The sequence below is a fragment of the Apteryx mantelli genome, unplaced genomic scaffold (genome assembly GCF_036417845.1).
Source record: "Apteryx mantelli isolate bAptMan1 unplaced genomic scaffold, bAptMan1.hap1 HAP1_SCAFFOLD_68, whole genome shotgun sequence".
NCBI lineage: Eukaryota > Metazoa > Chordata > Aves > Apterygiformes > Apterygidae > Apteryx > Apteryx mantelli.
In genome coordinates, this window is record NW_027118796.1 from 918,411 (window position 1) to 937,221 (window position 18,811).

Consider the following 18,811-nt stretch of genomic DNA (forward strand, 5'->3'; position numbering starts at 1 on the left):
CGCCATCCAGCCACACACACGCCTGGTCATGAGGGTGGTGTAGTGGAGGAGTCTGCATATGGCAAAGTAGCGATCATAGGCCATCACTGTGAGGATGAAGATCTCAGCGCAGCCACAGAAATGTCCCATGAATAGCTGTGCCATGCAACCCCCAAAGGAAATGGTTTTCTTTTCAACAAGGAAGTCAGCAATCGTTTTGGGAGCTGTGACAGAAGAGAAGCAAAGACCTGCAATGGACAGGTGGCAGAGAAAGAAATACATGGGGGAGTTCAGACGTTGACTGCTAACTACAGTGACAACGATGAGCAGATTTCCTGCCACGGTAACAATGCAGAAGAACAAAAACACCACAAAACATATTTTCTGCACCCCTTGGTTCTTTGAAAGGCCCAGAAGAATGAATTCCTTCACACTGCTTACATTCTCCATGTTGATCAGTCGGGTGCCAATATGCAATATACAGCTTATACACCTGGGAAAACAAAGACAGACACATGATTCATCAGCATTTTTTTCATTATTAATAATGAGTTCTACATCAGAAGTGGATACAAACCAAGAAAGATATAGCATTAGTATTAAGCTTATGAAGTGTTTAGTTTCTGTCATGTATTTTTTTTTAACGGCTATTTAATTCTCCACAGTACAAAACTTCTGCCATGGCTTTGGTGGCACAGAGATAGGTGCACTCTGTGATATGTTCCTTAATCCTGATCCTCCAGGATTTTGAAGGATTGTCTCCATGGCTGATAGCTTTCCATGCACTAAGGACAAGGCCAGAGTGTTCACCTCGGGCACTACAAGGCAGATAATGTAGTATGTTTGCCCTCAGGGTAGACAAAGTCCCTGACAGCAATCTTTGTAAAATGGGTGTCTTTAAGAATACCTGGAAATATTGCTCAGAATGATGATTTCTTTTATAAGTACACATGATCTTTGAATTCTTGTTTAGAAGGGAAACGTACCCACACGCAGAGAAAAGAACTCTTTTGTGTATATACATTTTGAAACGTAAATATGAAATGTCACGGGCTGAAAAATGAGTTCTGGGAAGGTTATCTATCATGGAGGGGAAAAAAATTGCACATATGACTTAATGTAGTATTTCACATTGTTCTAAATCTCAGCATTGCTTCTATCCAAGGAAGGAAGAATGAAAGACTCTTGTGAGATCTTCTGTCCCAGCATTGTACTGATTTTACCTAGTGTGATTTTTGATACGCTCTGCGTGATGCTTTCAAGGGTTAACTTAGCTTAATGAAGCTAATCTAACTAAACTCCTTCAACAGCCAGTATAAGTCTCTCTATAGGCTGATTCAGAAAGACTAAATTAGGGTCCATTGCAGAACCCTTTTTTCCTCCATTCACTATGAGGAGCTTAAGCAAATTAGCACCACCAGGTTAGAATGAACCTCAGAGAATAATCCCTTTTGGTCCCTGAAAGTAGCTCAGAGCTTTTTGTAATGCCATCCACCTGTTTTAGGTTATGGCTGAGCTCCTTGTCCCTAGGCATTTCTACATCCATACAGTTTCTCATTCGAGACAAGGTCACATTCCAGCATAAACATGGGACTTCTTTGGTGCACCCTGTATTCCAGCTACAACCCATCGAGCATTACATGTCACTAATAAATGAGTAGCCTACATCTTTAGAAAGAGTGTAACGTCTCTAGCTTGCCATTATGCACCCAGACCACCAGAATTCCCTTGGTCAAAGAAGTCTGGGAACCACCAGATTAAACTCTTCACAGAGAGTTTAAGGTCAGCCAAAAGCAGGCACTCTTTTAATAACAATATCCACTGTATGGGCTTCCTTCTAGTATCAAAACATTCCCAGTCAGCTGGTGTTAAAATGCACCATTTTAAGTCCTGCAGAATTACACCACAGCCAGGTCTTCTCATTTGTCTTGGTGATCGGTGAGCAAATCTGTGGAATGATTCAGTTAAGCCAAGTTATCTACCAACTACTTCAATCTGCAGCATAATCAGAAACTCTCGTGCAGGCACAAAGTGATCAAGCATCCACAGGAAACACTGAAACTGAGAAAACCCAAGATTACTTTCAAACCCACAAAGTGAAGCCGAGAGAGGAAGTGGGGAAAGTTAGGGACTTTTCCTATGCTTACAGTTGTACTTACACTAGATGAAAGTTTTTCAAGCAGAAGGGTAAAATTTACACGGATGGTTCCCTTTCAGATATTTCTACAAGGAGAAGGATCAGTAAGAACAACGTGAGGTCAGTTTCTCCCTCGTCTTACCAAGTCGTGATCCTTTCTACCCCTCTTCCTTCTACTGAGCAATGACGTAGACTTCTCAACAAAATAAATGACAGGGATGAAATGAGCACACCTTTATGGCTGTGCAGTATCCAGTCCAAAAGAAATAGCTGGGCTCCATCCAAGCCAGAGCATGACTGGAAGCATACCGCAGCAATCCCAGGGCCATATTTAGGCAGCTGGAAAGGAGTGACCAAGAGAGAAATGGTCAGGGGAAACTATATGCCTGAATACCAGCAGGTGGCAAATTCCTGAGCTAAAAACAAGGTGTGCATCTACAAAAGGACCGATTCACAATTCAGACAGCTCGGCCATGTATCTTGCTTTCCATCACCACCAAACTGCATTTAACAAACTACCCATCTGTCTGATCTCATCTCATCGACTTAAGTCATGTAGGCATCTGTACCTAAGCTAGGCATATTACACCTGACCAGTCTACTTGTAGATGTGATGAATCATGTGCTGCCGGTACCCGTTTCTTACTGTTGACTCCAAGAGGATTACTAGAATGACTAATTCAGTAGAGGATTCCCACCAGTTATGGCTTATCTCTTAGTGCCTTTGCAGGGGTAGACCTGAGGTATATGACATAATGCAATCAGCTGCAAAATAAAATGAATCTCATGTGTACTCTTAACATCTCAAAAAGGGTGAGAAATTGCACCATCTCCTTACTGCATGCATTCTTCCCTAAAATCTCAGGTGGTTATGGGAAACAAAAGAATAATATCGAAGCAATCTAATCTGCGGCTGTAGAACTAGCTCTGTATGTGATTCTAGCCAAAGATAACTAGAGACAGTTGATAACTTCAGTGGAAGTTTCTTTCTGTATTTTCACATTTGTGCAAGAAGAAAGGAAAAGGAAGAGGAAAGCAAAGCAAAACAAAGCAAAGCAAAGCAAAGCGAGAAGCCAGAGAAGCTGCAAAACTTACCTTGCCTGTGTTTAGAGATCTAATTTTTTGTGTAAGGGCTGTACAACTTTATCTCCTCAACTTCTGTCTTCCCTGGTATGTTAAAGAACATAGAATGGCTTCTGGAAAGCTTCCAAAACTTGCTTAGGAGGTGGCTGTTAGTGTATAATCCAATCCCATCTAATTTATTACTTGCTTTCGTGTGTCACAAGTGTATCTTGATGTTTCCTGCCTATGTGAGAAGTGGTTTAATGGGCTGTGTGGATGATGTGACCTGGGTGTGCTGAATGATGCTTTCATACCCCAGCAGCTGCAAAAAGGGCTGAGAAGAAAACCATTTAAGTACCAACCTTTAACCCTCTCCCAGGAAATCTTCCACCTGAAGGGCTCTTGGGGCTGGAGGAAGCCGGTGTGGAGGCTTGGTGAAGGGAAGGCGTGAAAGAAAGAGGCAAAGGAGGAGAATGAGTTCTGTCTTGACTGAAAAGTTTAAGTAAATATATTGTAAAGAAACAGTTGTCAGTCAATGCTTTTATAATGATATCACAAAGGCATTTCAGGGTTTCTCCATAAGAAATAACAGTCAAAGGAGTAGCTGAGTATTCAACTGGACAAGCATATGCATGGAACTATCCAGTTAACGCTTCTCGGAGTCTTCCTTACTCCAAGCTGATAGTTGTATGGATTTCCCATGTGTAAAGGGCCATTAGGTCCACTGCTCTGGCTTCCTAGCATTGTGAATGCTAAAACAGTCCATTTGTAATCTAGATATTTTCTCTCCTTTTTTAACTTCTGTGTATTCCAAAAAACATGTAAAAGAGAAATCTTCATTAAAGAAAAAAAAAGAAAGAAACCTCAAGCTGTAGGAAGTGTCACCATCCTCCAGGGACGGTAAAGAATTCCTATCACAGGAGTCTTTTAAGGACAGGTTGGGCTCATTTCTCTCAGGAGTGGTTACGATTAAGCTTTTATAGGGACAGAAGATGTCCTGGGTGACCTCTTGATGACCCTCCAAGTCCTATCTCACCAGAAATTTCATCACTGGAAATCCAGCCTCTTTGCAAGAATTTGCATGTTTTAACAGAGGTCAGTGAATTACAAAGTCAGTCAAAAAAAATCCTTCATTTACGAATTGGGAAACTGAGGGAGGACGTCACCTATTTAATGCTGATGGAAGTCAGTAAATTTAACCCTGACTTAGTCACTCTAGGCTCTTCTGCGGAAAAAAATGAATGTCTCCGGAGGCAGATGCATCTGATCTACCTCAGAACTGATTTTAGGATGCGATTAGGTCTGAAATAGACATCTAGCTTTTAAACAAAATAACTTAGGGCGGACAAATCTCACTGTCATGATGGGCCCCATCTTTCTTAACCTGAGCAGCTGCAGTCAAAGGTGAACCTATGAAGCAAATAGACATGCTGATTTATATCAGCATATCATCTCAACCAAGGCCCAAGTCAAATTCATCGTTTCTCTCAACTCTACTGTGTATTTGTAGCTTATGCCTCACGGATGTCAGGAAAGACATTGTCTCAGCTGCCGTCCTTTACTTTGTTTTGCTGAAGTTTCTGGAAATGTGGAATGGCCTGATAGCAACATAGTTAATGTCTCCATCTCCTCTGCACAGAATGCCAGCGATCTACAGAGTGAAAACAGAAATCCTACAATTAATGAGAATAAATACTGGTAAAGAAATGTCTTGGTGAAAATAGTCCCCTAACTTAAATATCCTTTTACTGTCGCCTGGAGTCTTGGGCAGCTTAATGAGGGTTATCAGTAGTCACTACAGGAAACAAGAGTATTGGGTAAGAAGGTAAACAAAGTCTTACAATCTTTGGGAAAGGAAGAGGAACAACAGATGACAGAAGCCAGAGATCAGGCCAATAGCATCTGGCCTGCTAACCTAGTATGAATCAGCCTGCCACTTTCTGTACCCAGTGGCACACATGGCAGCAACTTGGCTAGCATCGTATTCATGTCCTTTTGTTTCCCTAGCCAAATGGACTACCAGAGGTGACTTAATGCACAAGTCCAAATGAAGAATTGCTGCTACCTCCTGCTGCAAAATAATTCCCCGTAGGGCTGTGCTTAGTGCCAGCAAAGGAGAAAGGTCTTTTCTCCATTTTCATTCCACTTACCTTGGCACCTGGCTCTGGACACCACTATGGCAGCAGGTCATGCTCAGGGGAGCTGTGATTTGGACAAGGAGGGACTGTGCATGGTGAGATGAATGAGGTTTTGCAGCTGCATAGTGAATACTGGCAAGGAGTTTGTTGATAGAGCCATGGTGAATGTGTGTTGTGAATTTGATGATGGGCAGGATGGGGACAAGGCACGGTGTGGAGGGAAGTTGTGAAACTTGAAATGGATGCTACATGGCCAGGAGCTGTCTTCATGGAGTTTGTGAAATCAGAAGTGCCTGAGGTGCGGTGAGGGACTGTGCTGAAAGATCGTATGAAGTGGCAGGTAATACTGTGGGTGCTAAGCTGTGTTGAAAGACCTTGTGACATCAGAAGCGGGCATCGTGTATTGAAGGGTAACACTAGGAGAGGTTGCAGAATTGGGGCTGCTGAGGTGTCATAAGGCTGGCTACAGAGTTCAAGGAGACCCTACTGTAGAACAGGTTCTGTGAAGTAGTAGGGGACAATGTATGGTGACAACTTGTGTTGGGAGAGATTTTGAGGTCAGAAGAGGACACTCGGTAGTGATGAGTGTGCTAAGGGAGGTTCTGCAGTGACAGTGGACCCTTGGGGAATGAGAAGTTTTGTTGAGGGAGGTTGTGAAATCAGCAGCAGGCATTAGGGAAGAGGACTGACAGTTTCTCAATCTGTGTGACCCTGAGCAGCAGTAGAGCATCTTCTGCAAGGTCTGTGAAACTAGAGCTATGCTGCTGCTATTTGATGCAGGCTTTCATTAATTAGTTTCGTTAAGGAAGTAGACTCAGGTTTTGAATATGCTTTGGAGACAAGAGACCAATCTTACCAAAGCCTTATAATAGATATACGAGAACTGTGAGTGACTTTTTCAGCATGCTTTTGCACGGTCTATGGAAGTCATAGGATGGTTACTTCACTTGCATTATATGGAATGCAAAGTTTTTGATGATTCGGCATATCTCCACAGGGCGTCCACTACAACCAGTATGACAGTACATGACAGTACATATCAATGGCCCAGGCTGATGCTATTTAACATTATGAAATCTGTTTGAAATGCCTTAGACAGAAAGCTAATCACCTGACATTCCCTGAATGCCCAATGGAGAGAGAGGCACCTCCAGAGGATGTAAACCACTATCGTAGACCCTCTCAATCACTGACAGTAAGAAATAAGCATTCTCAGAGGTGGCATCTGCCACATGTTTGCAATATATTTCTTGTGGTCCGAAAGAAGTCGGTGATAGGATGACTGCAAGGAATAGGGATCATATGCAGAATTTTCTGCCCTGAACTAACATTAAGATAGCCAGCCCAGCCTACCATGGAGCATGCCCTCAGCAAGTGAGCTATGTTTGTCCTCTGAATTGCTCAGTATCTCTCTGGGAAGATGCCAGGACACAGAGCACTCTAGAAGGTCAGTGGTCATGGCTAAGAAGAATGCGTTCCTCGGGGGCCACCAGCACCCTGTAAAAAAACCACATTTCTGCTTTCCTGGGGACGGTTGAAAGGAGACAGGCAGCCAAGGATGTTAGTGCTGAGTGTGTTCCTCAACACAGTCCATGTACCAGTGGCATGAGGTGCCTGCAAGGGACACCTGCCGCCCTGAGGGCAGCAAACCTGACTCCACTCATCACAAGAGCTCCTAGACACCAGCGTTTGAAATAGTCTTTATTTTCTCATTGATTGCAACATAAGGCACTCATGGTACTGTTGGTATTTCTGCAATGTGGTTGAGGCCTGGAGGAAGGAATCTGTAGGTGCATATGCGTGTTTCAGAGCAGTCCAATTTTCACCACATGAAGAAGGGTCAGAGAAAAACTCTAAAAAGACTTGATTTGCTTCCCTTTCCCAAGCCTCTGCCCTCAGTAGTTATCCCCACCCTTCCTTTCCCACAGCTACCCCCTTCTCAACTCCAAGAGCTCCTACTGCAGTCAACCCTCTTCTCTCCCTCACCTCAGCCTACCTCAAACATCAAACAAAAGTAGCAAACAAAAGTCACAATATCACAAAATAGGTCTAATTTGTCTAATCAAAGACAATTCCTGACTGTAGAGGCAGAGAGAGACCTTTGCTGCTTCACCACGTGATACCCAAAGTCTGAGTGAGATTTGTCCCTCTGGAGCCAACACCTGCCCATTTTGAAGCTTGCACAATCACACTGTTAAAACTCTTTTCTTCCTCTTCATTTTGTAAGTGGCACACAGCAAGCATACTTCTGGTCTGCAGGGTTTCTGTTGTATTACGGCGAATAAATCGCTGTGTTTACTATTTTTCTGAAGTCCCTTTCAGGTCAAGCTGCTAAAATACTTTAATTCTCTGGGGCCAGAGGTGAACGACGAGTCATCAAATGCTGTTAGAGCCCTGTGCAGTTTGGGGAGACTCCTCCTATCTGCAGGAGAAAGAAATAGGCACCTTTCTACACGTGTTGTCAAAGGGAGGCCCAGAAGCATTCGGGGAGGCAGGCAAAGGCTGATAATGCCCAAAGAGGATTATTGATGCCTAGCACCCAGGCTGTGAAGGCCTCAATGTCTGATCTCCCTTTCACACCCCACGCGCAGCAGACAAGCCCTTTCTCTTTTGGGGGTCTTGGCAGGATTTGGGGCGAGACATTGCACAGGAAATGATTTTTGAAGGAAACATTGGAAGAAGGGACATCCTCCTCTGGAATAATCCCATTCCAGCTGATTCTCATATTCCAAGAAAGAAAAAACAAAACAGAATACAGTTACTCTGAAAACTTCCCGCAACCTCTACTGACTGCTCATTTGTACATCTCCTTTATAACAGCATTTGGCCAGAGTACGAACGCACCAAGAGCCTTTCACAGATGCATGCAAAATCCCACAGCATCCCTGGGAATGGAATCCCTGGCAGGTAATTTTCTCCCCACCTACTGTAAAAGCAACCAGAGAAGTAGAGCAGAAATAGGAAACTGCCTCACAACATGAGAGAGCCCCATTCTCATCTGCCGCTGACTTCGTCCCAGCCTCCTCAGTACAGTGAAAACACTCCTTCCTGACAACACCTGCTTCATTACGCACAGGAGACAGAAACTGAATCTGCAGGCTGAAAGAACTTCCTTGTCTTTTTCACAGAAAATGTTTCCCAGAAGATCCATGGGATGAATCAGAAACCAAGAGAAAGACACTAGAGCTGATGTCAGGTCCCAGCTTCTCTGAGCAGTCAATTCCGATGCACTGGGGCAGGAAGGTAAGCATTTGTGGGAAAGGTTCAGCATTTCCTTGCCATCATTAATGCTTTGGGATGTTCTCTGTCTCTGCTGTTCCATCTTCATGTCCTCTCTCACAGACATCCACACACACACGATCACTGCGTAGAGTTACCCCCTCCCCATCTCCTGCTCCTCCCTCTCTATAAGTAGCAATGTTTTCTTCTGCTTCTTTTTTTTAACTCTGTTGAACTGTCTCACCCTGTCTTCCTGCTTCAACCTCTCCAAATTTCTGCATGATTTTGCCTTCTCCTCAATATGTAGCACCTTGCTGTTACCTTCCCAGACATCAGCCATGCATACTCCGTGAGCGACAGCTGTCCCAGGCCACAAGGCTGTAAGTATAAAAGCAGTGTATCAGTCACTAAATTCCCCTCTGTCTCTTGGAGAAACAGAGAGAAGAAGAAACTTTCTCCATTTTGGTTATTTCATAGTGACTGATCAGTTCATAATGCTCTCCTTTCAAAGCAGTTCAAGCCTGGCTGAAGGGACTAATTACAGTGGGACTGTGCAAAAGGCAGAGCCGTCATATGCTCTCCTCAAGTTCATGGAGAGCTTCTGCCTCATCAGCTCTGCCTCTGGCATGGTGGGAAATGGCACGGTCCTGTGGTACCTCGGCTTCTGCATCCGGAGGAACCGCTTCACTGTCTACATCCTGAACCTGGCTGCCGCTGACTTTGGCTACCTGCTCTGCATCGCCATCGAAACAGTTCAGTGCCTGATGCAGTTCAATGTGGGAGTGCAGTTTGGGATATTCCTCTTCCTGGATCTTTTCACGTACGGAACTGGCTTGTATCTCCTGACAGCCATCAGCATCGAGAGGTGCCCGTCTGTCCTCTGTCCCATCTGGTGCCGAAGCCATCGCCCAAAGCACTTGTCTGGCATCATTTCCGGCCTGCTCTGGAGCCTCTCGCTGCTGCTGAACATGCTGGGGTAAGTTTCTAGCACTGTTCGCCTCTCTAGCAACTGCCACATACTCCTCATCACCATTGGAGTCCTGGACTTCCTCTTCTGCACGCCCCTCATGCTGGTATTCAGCCTCACCCTCTTCCTCAAAGTCAAGTGCAGCTCCCAGCACCTCCAAACAGGCAGGCTCTTCACCGTGATTATGCTCACCGTCCTCTTCTTCTGCTCGTTCCGAAGGGGAAGGAAACACACAGCCACACCACCAAGTCCATACTTGTCAGTTCCCAGCACACTCTCCTTCCTAAGATGCAGGTGCAAATCCCAGGCTAAGAGGCTTCTGAACCTCCTGAAGCCAAAGAGGGCTGCACTGATGCTCCCGTCATCCGGGGCAAGTGCACTGCATTGGGTAGCGCTGCCCTGCCAGGGAGTGCTGGGCAAGCACCTAGGCAAGCAGCAGCCCTACTCGTAGGAGCACTACCATTCGACACCAGTGCTAGCAGCAAGGAGAGAGAGCAGGAGGGAGGGCTTTTCAAGTGAAAGGGTAGAAGATGCAGAGGAGCAGGAGCGCCTGGGCAGCAGCCCTCTCTGAGGGGACACAGTGAGTCAAATGTAAAACCAGATCAGCAAAGGTTGTGCCCCTTGAGGGATGCTCACAGTTTTACAGCTCGGGTGGTTGTTTCCTTCGTAAGCACTTAGCTGTCTTGGAGCTTCTCCAAAGTCTGGGGTAAAGTGTGTGTGGCGCCTTCAGCTGTTCGCTCTCGGCTCTTCCTGCTGCATCGCACAGCACTGCACTGCACAAAGGGGAAGGGCAGGAGCGCTCTCTCCTCCTGATTTTCTTGCCTGCTGTTTGCTTGATTGCTGTTTGCAGCGGGCAGAAGCAGGAAAAGAAAGACGACGCTCCCACGGCCGCTTGCTCTGCGATGGACGTCTGCCAACGGCCATCTGCCAGGGCAGCTTTTGGATCTGCGCTCAGAAGGGCAGAAGGGAAGAAGGCCCATTACCGCTGCCGATCCAGGCAAGCAAGCCTGGCAAGGGAGTTACCATTGCCCCAAGCCGATTTCTTGTGTTACAATGCCAGACGCGAGCCTTTAAAGCAGTGCGACGAACACGCCGGTCGCATCCGTGGCGAGGGCGCTGAGCCTCGGCGGGGCGAGCAGGAGAGCGCTGGGGAAGAGCAGCGCCCTGGGCTGGAGCGCCGCGGCTGCGGGGCGCGCTAGCACAGGCTGCGGCCGGGCGAGGCGGGCCGGGGCAGCGGCGGGGCAGAGCGCGGGCGCCGGGCGGCGAGGCGTCGGGGCGCGGGGCCGCTGCGCGGAGCCGAGAGCGCGACAGGCGCGGCGGGGGCGAGGGTGCGGGGGCAGCCGGCGCCGTGGGCGCTGCAGCCCCGGGCAGGCTCGCAGCCTCGGCGGGGCTCGGGGGCGCTTCCCGCCGCGAGGGCGGCTCCCGGCGCGGAGCGCGGCTGCCGGCGGCGCTGGGGGTCGCGGCGGGTCGCGGCGGGTGGGCGCCGGGCGGGCGCTGCGGGCGGGGGTGGGCGCCGAGGGAGCCGGGGGCTGGCGCGGCTCGACGCGGCTCGGCTCGGCTCGGCGCCGCTCGGCTCGGCTCGGCTCGGCTCGGCTCGGCTCGGCTCGGCACGGCGCGGCTCGGCTCGGCTCGGCGCGGCTCGGCGCGGCGCGGCGCGGCTCGGCTCGGCTCGGCGCGGCGCGGCGCGGCTCGGCTCGGCGCAGCGCGGCCGCCCGGGCGGAGAGCTGTGCCGGGAGAGCCGTGCCCGGCGGCGGAGCGGCTGCCGGGGGCGCTGGCGGGCCGAGAAGGGGGCCGGGGCCGAGGCGAGGGGCCGAGAGAGCGCGAGCGCCGCTTGCCGCCGAGCGGGCGGAGGAGAGCTGCTGGGGGGGGGCGGCGCGCAGCAGGCAGCGCTGCGGGCTGAGACGTGCCCGGGCGCGGGGCACCCCGAGCACAGCAAAGTGCCGCTGCCTGGGGAAGAGTTTTCCTCCCCGACGCTTGCTGCAGGCTTGTTTTCCTTCTCTGAGAATCCCTGGGGGCGCGAGCAGGTCCGGAGAAGAATGACCTCTGCGCTGCCTTGCAACGTTGCCTAATAGACAACGGCATAGGCAGCAGCACAGGCGGCGCCAGAAAAACCGCCTGTCACCGTTTGGGCAAAGATGGTCGAGTTTTCCATTGCTTTCTTTTGAGAGAGGCACTGAGATTACTGGGAAGACGTCCAGATGTGTGTAGGTCAAAGGCACTGAGGACCATTGGTCTCCTAAAAATGCCAGGCACGAGACTTTCAGGCAATGCACATGCGAAAGGAAGGCCAAACACATTGATCTCAACAGATCACGTATGTATATGCAATAGGTATGGAACAACAACAGCAACAAATAGCCAGTAAGAAAGCTTAAAAGGATTTATATGAGCTTTATTGGTATAGCCTCGCTATATTTGGATATATATTCAAACAGATGTCTTTATATTATAACTACAGGCTCTCTTCACTGAATTGTGCACTGAGGACTAAACAGCAAATAATGAAAAAGAATGGCAGAGTAGAAGCACGTTTCCTGTTACTGAGCACGGGAGAAGTTTTCAATTTCTTCCTTCATTTCCTAAAAAAAGATAAAAAAAAGATAAAAAAGGAATAATAATTGCCAACTAAACACAGGCAAACTTGCTATAAGCTGGAATAGAAATGTAAAATCCTGTAGCTAGCTGCTTTGTATGAAATGAAAGTCTGTGTAGATGCCTTCCAGGTGGAAGTCAGCAACTCGTATGTAACACAGACTGCTAAGCAGGAAAGAGAGGAATAGCGAATAAGCAGGATATCCACAGTGCGCAAGGAAGAAGTGCAGAACAGTGACAGGAAGTGCTGTGTAAGCAAAGTACCTCTATCAACTGCGTTTTGTCATCGTCTTGCCGATGGCGGAAAACACACTGGCTGAGCACCAGGTGTAGTTTTTCGAGGTGGCGGATGTTGCAGCCCTTTGTTGCGTCGCCAACGACATTCAGCAGTTGCTGAAGAAAAAAGGGAGACAGTACAAGTTTACGTTAACACGTGATCATTTGAATAGGCTCTCGATGTGTTCAGACACAAAAGAAAATGGTCCCACACAACTCGCATCCTCCTTCCTTGTATGGCTAAATAAAAAAGGAGTGAAACGCCCAAGAACAGACTAAATATCGCAGCAGATTTCCATGGAGGAAATGAGCTCCTGTGTCCGACTTGCGAGAAAAAGCAAGGCTCCAGTTTCAGCTAGCATTGTGCTGCTCCTCAGGCTATCAGTCACCTCCACGATCCTAACTGCAAGTGAACTTCTCTGAGAACAGCGGGAACTGCCATGGCCCGTTTCGTAGTAAAGGACAGCGGCTGCCACAGCAAAGCCCCTCTTGCCTTGCATGAGCTTCTGTGGCTGCAGCGCAGGGCCCTGCGAAATGCATCTTTTGAAGAGAGGCCACAGAGCCTCTAGAAAGAGGGCTGCCAGCTGGCAGTGGGAGCCTCCTCAGGTGCTTCTGTCTCCCCGTTAGCTGAATGTTGCCCATGCCTGCAGCTCTGCTGGCAGAACGGATAGCTCAAGGGTCGTCAGCAGAGCGGGAAGCAAAGGTGGATCAGTGAGCTCCAGCCTACCCTGAGAGAGAGGCTGGTTTCCTTCTCAGCAGGGGGTGAGCGTTTCCTCCTCTTCTCTGCTAGGCTCTCTGAGGGAGATGCGTTCCTCCTTCGCTTTTGTCTGCAGGCAGCTGCACGGAGATAGGAGAAAAAGCAAGCCAAAGCATTAGCTAAGCAGTTCTGTCTGCAAACTCTAGCACCGTCGTCTTACTCGGTGCACAAGGGAAATGGTGAGAGGGACTGAAGTACCATTGTGCTGGCTCACTACATGCATGTGTTGAGGGAGAGAGGGCAGCAAGTGAAGGGGATTCAATTGTTATTAGAATTAAAAAGTGCAAGAACTGGTTAGATTATATCATGCATAAAAGAATGCCCTTGACGATTTTGTGCACAGAGCAGACTGTAGACCGAAGGCATGAGCACAAAGCAAGGTCATAAGCTCAGGTGGCTTCGTCTCTCATCACAGGAAGTAAAAGAGGTGAGAAGCAAAAAGTCTTTGGAGACAAGCTCTCCTTCCCCTGTGTTCCAAAAGCAGAGGTTGCCTAAGCCTCACAGACAGACGGCAATCACTTGGTGTGGGGGTGGCGGGCAGGAAGGCAAGAGGGAGAGGAAGAGAAAAAGGAAGCAAAAGCAAAGGAAAAATCCTCACTGTTTCCTATTACCATAAGAACTTGTGCAGTGTTCAGCAACTGCTCTAAACAACATGTTACATTTGAGGAGCTAGCCGTTGCGGGGCCATCGAGGCCAGTGTTTTACAGTGTGAGCCAAGCTCTGTGGCTGGGCTTTATTTCATAAGCACGTTGAGTGACTGTCCTGGGGACTGACCTCACATGCTGCACCTAATTTGGAAATGGAATGCTTTTGGCATAAAGCCACCGGCATCACCAAAACCAGGTATGCCATGACAAGAGGGAAGATATCAATGTCATTGGCACCTTATCCAAAAAAGGAAAAAAGAAAAAAAGAAAAAAGGAAGAAAGGACTTGCCAGTAGAGAGGGGTGTACTGGACTCTGCAGGCACCGCTGGCCGTGTCTCATCCCCTTGCTCCTCGAGCTGCCTGTCTTCCTCCTCTGTCAGCAGTCGAGGCTCAGGTGGTGATGCCGCAGGCAGGAGGACTTCCCGTGCCTGACAAGCTTCAGTCAACCAGAAAAGGTTAGCCAAGTGATGATACTCGGACACAAGCAGAGTAAACCTTCGTGCCAGGAAATCTATTACCAAAGCAAATGCCGAGTGGCTGCTAAGCTAGAGATAGCAACGCTGTGTTTGTAGAATAGCCTCACCTGCTTTCTTTTGTGGTGCAGCAGGCTTAGCAGCTTGCTGGACAAGCAAGTCCTCGAAAAACTTTCTCCCTTCCTCCTCGCTAGGTGACTGGACACTGAAAACTTCTCCGTAAAGCTCAGAAAATAAAGCTCGTACCTGAGGTGGGAGGAGAAAAGACAGCGCAGCCGTAAGCCCCCCGCAAATTTGTGTTCTGCTCCACAAAGATGAATGCCTTTTCCAGTGAAGCTGAGGAATGCTTTGAATAAGGGAGAGACTAGAACAAGTTTGCTTCTTGGCCTTAAAGGCGAGATTGTAGTGGGTCGGCAGGGCAACTTAGGGCATCTTGTTTAAGGAACACCTCTAGGATTAAAGCTCTGTGAAGCGACCCGAGGTTCCAGTGCTCCAAGGGAGGACACTGAGCATCTCCTAGGTTGCCTGTTTTGGATTTACTTGCCTTGCTGCCCTTCAGGTTGAAGCCTTGTGGCAACTGCAGAGGGAAGAGATGCCAGCAGGGTGCCCTAGTAATGCCGGTGTTGAATGGCTTAGGAGAGCACAGTATTTCGGTGCTTAATGGAGTGATAAATTAACGTGAGACTGAAAGAAGCCGGGAAGGCAGTGAGAGAAATACCTCTGCCGGGAGATCTGCATGGCAAACATCCGACGTAGCGAGCAACAGCACTGGAGCATATGCTGGAACGCCCTCTAGCAATGTTGTGAGCGTAGCTCTCAAGGTGAGTCCAGCAGCCTCCCACCAGGCATGGATACGTGGAATATAAAGGATGCTCGGTGCTGTCCTCTGGGCTTCTCGGATCAACTGGTCAAAAGGAAGTTTGGAGAAGACTGTTGAAGCGGGCAGCAGAGGCTGCTGCTGAACAACAATGTATCAATCAAAATTGCCTGCAAAACGGGAGTGCACAAAGTGTCCAAACAAGCCACCAAGAATAAGGTAACATTGCTGCTTGGAGCCAGTTCTTCAGCCTCTCCACAGCGAGAGGCAGGCCTGAATCTCCGCCTGATTTCCAAACTGCTTAGATGTCAGGTAACTCGCCCAGAGCCTCACGCCCGGTGCGAGTGGTAGTGTGCTTGAAAAAACAGGCCCAGCCCTTCAGCAGGGTCCACATCAGCCTGGGGCCACTGCTACACCGCTCGAATGCAACAAGCGTGTTCTTGCCTCTTCCCTGCGGTATGATGAGAGAAGAGGAACCCTTTTCTTCCCCCCTCCCAAGCCTGGGTTGCATTTCAGTGTTATAAAGAGGGAGGCTAGAGAAAGGGCAGGATGTGCAGTCAGGCTGAGGCAGAGGCGCCTCCTGGGAGCTACAGAGCCTGAAGAGGCAAGGGAAACAGCTCTGGAGAGCCCGCTGTCATGAGCAGCAGCTCTTGCCATGCAGAGGGCTTTATCGAGAGCATCTTGGAGCTCCCTGAGCTGCTAGCAACATCCTTACTGTTTAGCCGGGAATGGAAAAGATGCTCATGCACAACATCCTTCTTCTCCATGGGTCAGCGTACAAGAAAAGTGTTCTTTCAGCGCGAAATAACCACCACAGGAAGCAGAGGAAAGCCAGGCCACCACCATTAACCGCGGGAGGTCTGCCTGCTTCCCCTGAGTCTATTCATCCTGTGAGACGGCAGAGAGAAGAGGTACCTGTGCGCATCTTTCTTCGGGTGAGGTGCTGCTAGCAAAGAGAGCCGGCAGGTCCAGCACGTGAACCGCAAACCTCTCCAGCGCGTGTATTAGTGCAGGCGCCAAGTGGGAACTTTGCCCGTACCCGGGCTCTACAGCGATTAAGAACCTGGGCCTGTGACATGCTGGCTGGCAACAAGCATTGCTAGGAGCGTAACTGCAAAACAAGAAGTTTGCAAAGGAAGTGATCGATCAAGACACAGATGTTAAAAGTATCTTTCTTTGTCCAGCACACACTGGTCTGGATCTCTTCCCCCCGGCCGTGAGGCTCTCATGTTCATTATGTCTTGACTGAGCAGCCTTGAGGCCTCTGCCTTGGTCAAGTTTAGGTGCAAGGGGTCCACTGGAAATGGAGAAGGTGGTCAGGAAGGAGCAGAAGAACCTTGTGGGAAAAGAAATGCCGTGGGCTCTGAAAGGCCTTAGCTGTATCTAACAAAGTGCAAAACATTCCTGTGAGTCCATAGAACTGGAGGATATTTATCAGATTCCTTCATTCAGATGGTTTCATCTTTCCTTGTGTGCTGTCTCCTAGATTGCAAATACAACTTTCTCGTGGTTTTTGCTCTGTTATCATGGAATACATCTGTGAATAGCACCTTTTTTTTTCTTTTCTTTTTTTTTTTTTTTTGCCATCCCAGTACTGCAGGACCTTTTCTGGCTCAGGCCAAGGAGCCTAGAGACTGGACCAAGTTCTGTGGGTCAGAAACCTTCCTGAGCAGCACAGTAAGAGAGAGTGAGAAAAATTACTGATGCAGCTGGGACCCCAAAAGCTAACTTCTCCACTGTGGGATTGAATTACTTTCACATTGCAATATCAAAATATGAATGTAAGCATAGTGGCTTAAAGATCGCAAATGAAGCCCTTTTTTGCAGGGTTTTTATTATGCCCTTTTAGCCGGCCATTCCTCAATTTTCTTCCTACGAAGTGAGTCACTCCTGCATTCCCAATCTGGGAAGCTAGGTGACTCCACAAACCCACGTTGCATTTTTTTAGCTAAGAGGAGAGACAACACATTTCTTTGGCCTTGAATCCTTGAAGAACAGCATGCATGAAATCAGCATGCCCTAATTGTCTGTGGATGTCTTTGGTGGAGGAAAAGGAGGCTGGCTCCTTCCGGATGATCGGCTGGAGCTACTTGCTTTCCTACAACTGTAGCACCTAGTTATATCTCCGTGCTTCCTGCTTGCAGTTTTTGATACCAAAGCACCCTGGACTAACTCTTCTGTCCTCCCTCATCTAACGCCCCTCCCACTTGCAACGGCCACGGCCACGACAGCTTGGAATGCCCCAGCAATCGGAAGAATTTCAATGAAAGGACATGGCCAGTTAAATTAGATGGGATTGGATTATACACTAACAGCCACCTCCTAAGCAAGTTTTGGAAGCTTTCCAGAAGCCATTCTATGTTCTTTAACATACCAGGGAAGACAGAAGTTGAGGAGATAAAGTTGTACAGCCCTTACACAAAAAATTAGATCTCTAAACACAGGCAAGGTAAGTTTTGCAGCTTCTCTGGCTTCTTGCTTTGCTTTGCTTTGCTTTGTTTTGCTTTGCTTTCCTCTTCCTTTTCCTTTCTTCTTGCACAAATGTGAAAATACAGAAAGAATCTTCCACTGAAGTTATCAACCGTCTCTAGTTATCTTTGGCTAGAATCACATACAGAGCTAGTTCTACAGCCGCAGATTAGATTGCTTCGATATTATTCTTTTGTTTCCCATAACCACCTGAGATTTTAGGGAAGAATGCATGCAGTAAGGAGATGGTGCAATTTCTCACCCTTTTTGAGATGTTAAGAGTACACATGAGATTCATTTTATTTTGCAGCTGATTGCATTATGTCATATACCTCAGGTCTACCCCTGCAAAGGCACTAAGAGATAAGCCATAACTGGTGGGAATCCTCTACTGAATTAGTCATTCTAGTAATCCTCTTGGAGTCAACAGTAAGAAACGGGTACCGGCAGCACATGATTCATCACATCTACAAGTAGACTGGTCAGGTGTAATATGCCTAGCTTAGGTACAGATGCCTACATGACTTAAGTCGATGAGATGAGATCAGACAGATGGGTAGTTTGTTAAATGCAGTTTGGTGGTGATGGAAAGCAAGATACATGGCCGAGCTGTCTGAATTGTGAATCGGTCCTTTTGTAGATGCACACCTTGTTTTTAGCTCAGGAATTTGCCACCTGCTGGTATTCAGGCATATAGTTTCCCCTGACCATTTCTCTCTTGGTCACTCCTTTCCAGCTGCCTAAATATGGCCCTGGGATTGCTGCGGTATGCTTCCAGTCATGCTCTGGCTTGGATGGAGCCCAGCTATTTCTTTTGGACTGGGTACTGCACAGCCATAAAGGTGTGCTCATTTCATCCCTGTCATTTATTTTGTTGAGAAGTCTACGTCATTGCTCAGTAGAAGGAAGAGGGGTAGGAAGGATCACGACTTGGTAAGACGAGGGAGAAACTGACCTCACGTTGTTCTTACTGATCCTTCTCCTTGTAGAAATATCTGAAAGGGAACCATCCGTGTAAATTTTACCCTTCTGCTTGAAAAACTTTCATCTAGTGTAAGTACAACTGTAAGCATAGGAAAAGTCCCTAACTTTCCCCACTTCCTCTCTCGGCTTCACTTTGTGGGTTTGAAAGTAATCTTGGGTTTTCTCAGTTTCAGTGTTTCCTGTGGATGCTTGATCACTTTGTGCCTGCACGAGAGTTTCTGATTATGCTGCAGATTGAAGTAGTTGGTAGATAACTTGGCTTAACTGAATCATTCCACAGATTTGCTCACAGAT

General features: G+C 48.0%; 1 long non-coding RNA gene across 1 annotated transcript in view; it reads right to left on the reverse strand.

Annotated features, from left to right (window-relative positions):
* Positions 1-395: 395 nt before the first annotated feature.
* Positions 396-18,811, reverse strand: part of LOC136996713 (uncharacterized) — a 33,868-nt gene continuing 15,452 nt past the window's right edge. The window contains exon 4 of the long non-coding RNA XR_010887673.1: positions 396-472. This is a non-coding gene — a long non-coding RNA (uncharacterized lncRNA). The remainder of the gene's footprint in view (positions 473-18,811) is intronic.